Source organism: Nicotiana tabacum, unplaced genomic scaffold, assembly GCF_000715075.1.
Source record: "Nicotiana tabacum cultivar K326 unplaced genomic scaffold, ASM71507v2 Un00198, whole genome shotgun sequence".
NCBI classification, from domain to species: domain Eukaryota; kingdom Viridiplantae; phylum Streptophyta; class Magnoliopsida; order Solanales; family Solanaceae; genus Nicotiana; species Nicotiana tabacum.
In genome coordinates, this window is record NW_027438436.1 from 81,163 (window position 1) to 84,475 (window position 3,313).

The 3,313-nt window shown below is 32.3% G+C and overlaps 1 pseudogene; it reads right to left on the reverse strand.

The window, feature by feature from the left end:
* Positions 1 to 2,989, reverse strand: LOC142179035 (alcohol acyl transferase 1 allele RGa-like; annotated as a pseudogene).
* Between the last annotated feature and the right edge of the window lie 324 nt (positions 2,990 to 3,313).

The window sequence follows — 3,313 nt, forward strand, 5'->3', positions numbered from 1 at the left end:
TTGCTGTTGAAGATGGAGTACAACCAGCCTAAGAAAACAGTTGCAGAGTTAGCAGCTGAACATTATAACAAGGCTGCTATATGTTGTTCTAGTTCTCTATTGTTATATTTTGGCTCTCATAGCCGGTATGTTAGGCGCCATCACGACGGGTTGGGAATTTGGATCGTGACGAGTATCTTGTACAATCTCTTGAAATTTTTTCATGGCCAGTGGAGGCAAACTTATAGCTATCAAATACCTTTTTCTCCCATGTTATTTTTAGGAGGAAGACAAAAGCTGATCATAGATATAGCTTTTGGAACCCCTCCAAAAATGGGCACTCCCCATCCAAAATCTACTTCATCAAATCCAGCAGATCTATTATCTCAGATAATAAAATTCCAAGATTTTATCAACTCTGATGTCCCTTTAATCACCAATAAATCTGCCACTGATCTAACGTATTCTTCATTCATTTGATCTTTAACTTTTTTAACCAAATCAACTGCATACATTAAAGGACTTGAACATAGCAATCCTGCTTTTGATACTGCAGCTGGAGAAACCCATGCATTCCCATAATATCCTAATGGGAGTTCAAATTTTAGTGATTTTCCACGTACATTAACAAGGTAAGTCAAATGAACAATCTCTTCGGGATGTAGACCAAGAGCAATCGTACGACACTTCCATAAAAACGCAACTAATAACTCGAATTTTTTATAAATTACATGTTGGTTTGGAGAAACGTGGTCTTGAATTGCTTCCATCTCTTTATTTCCAAAGAAGAATGAGTGTTGTATCAACTTAGTATTGTCTTGATCCCATGCATTAATATTATTGCTTGTGTGATCATCAAACTCATGGTGCGTACATGTAATGCATGGGGATGATCTAGCACTTAAGATATGCCTTTGCCATACGGGTAATATAGTAGGTGTTGAAGCTCCTTTGATCAATTCAGTTAAGGCATTTAGAAACAATTTCACTCCATAGGCATCCGTCATAGTGTGATTAAATCTGAATCCAACAACAAATTCACATATGAATATATATATATATATATATATATATATATATATATATATATATATATATAGGGGGGGGGGAGTTAATCATATGTTAGCTCAATTACTATGGGAAATTAAATCATGAACAAAAAACTCTTGGCACACATCATGCTAATTAGGAAAAGAAGAAAATAATATGCCCGTCATCATTTTTCTATTTCCGATCTCATTTTATTTTCATTTTATGATCGTTCTATTTCCGATATATATCGACTAATTCATGTTATTTTGTCTATTAACAATATCAATAATAACGACGTCGTCTAACATTAATGTCATTAAGATTTTGCAAAAAGTTCTTTTATAGATGCGACATTTAGTTCTAAAATTTAGCAACTTATGTAAATACTAGAGTTTTAAACATAATTTTGTTTTTTTGAAAAGAGAGTACTGTATCCATCTGGTTTCATCAATATATTAGTTAAATAAAGCAAAATATGACATTGAAATTATAGCGCAGGAAATAAATGCATGTAAGGGCATTTTTGCTGTTCAAGAAATAAAAAAGAAGAATTTTCATCTAAAAGTCTAAATTCTATCGTAAAAAATATCTACACAGTCAGGTCATTTATTAAGTAATTATACACTGCTAAAAAAAAGGCAAAAATCGATTGTCAAACTTGATCGATGTTGGTCGGTAATTACCAAAAATCGACCGAGACGTGGCGGTCTATAATCATGCGGTCGGCAGAGCCAACTGACCGACTTCGGTCGATTGTGACCTACCGATTTCGATTGGTCAATTAAATTTCACAACTGACCAAAAAAATAAACCGACCGAAAAATAAAAAAATCGATTAAAGTCGATCGATTTTTTAAAATTAGATAATTAATAAATACACTATCTAGAAATCAAAGGGGATTTATCAAGACAAATCCACAATACCACGGTTTAGGAAAATTAAAAAAGAAAAACAAAAAGATGAACGAGTGTTTACAAAAGTAAGAATATATCAACATGATATATTAATATATTGAAAGCGTTGGTCCCCTTTCCAACAAGTAGCAATCCTAACCCAGAAAAATATTTTTTAAGATATAAGAAAATGTAAGAAAAAAAGCAAAGATTATCCTAATTCCACGATGAAAGGTAGAGGATATATTATGTGACGGAATACTATTCTACCACTAGATTATTGATGTTTTTTTTGATTTAAGGCCTTCTTTTTATTTTTTTATACTTTTTAATTATATTTTCGTGCAAAAATAATCGGTCGATTTTGGTTGATTTTTTTGTCAGATGGTTGACCGATTCGGTCACTCAGCAGTCAGTTTTGGCCGAATTTTTAGTAATAACCTGTAATCTATTGATAAATATTAGTACTTTTTATAAATTGATAATTTCGTAAAAATGCAAGTAACCTGCTATCACGGGTTCAAAATTATTCAAACATAAAGGAGATTGTTTACCTGAACTAACAAAAGAGGACAGTCAATGATACCAGCAGAACCGGGCACATTGTATAGCAGTTGATCCAAGTATGGGCATGGTGGTTTAATGGAGTCTCCTAACTTGTCAAGCTCCACTTGGGCATCAGCTTCTACAAACAAGATTCCTTCACCATTGCAATCCACAACAAGCTTCCTATCAGGCATTAATTCAACGATCCTACCAGCTAATGGATAGTAAAACACAAGTGTCTTTGACAGTCCTTCTTTAATGACCTTTACTGGATCTTTGCCTTCCATTGAAGGACTATATTTGTAAAACATTAATATGGGAATTTGAAAACCAAGACTCCCTTGATCATCTATATCAGAAAGATGTTTTCTATCACGAGATGGTGTTGTTGCTGGGATTACTAATTCTGGCTTTTGCAGCGTCATTGATATCACTAATGGTCTTGAAATTGACATAGTTTGGTTTCTGAATTGAAGTTTGCATTAATTCATAGTAAGCATTTGGGTTTGGATGAATAGAAATGTGTAAATGATCAATATCAGCCACACGAATATCATGGATATTACAATATGTTACGTCTTCCGTTTCAATCTAGATGACATATTTCACTTATCGAGAGTCAAACTGTATAAAGTTTGACCAACATCTTAAAATATATATTTTTAATCATATTGACATGAAAAAAATACAACTTGTAGTATTTTTTGTATAGTTTTTTAATATTTAAATTTTAATTTTAAAATACCGAGTTGAACTAATCCAATTTAACTTCACAGTTTAGTCAAATTGATTTTCAATAAGCAAAATATATCATCTAAATTGAAATAGAGGGAGTAGTATTACATTCCTTGTGAAAGTAGAT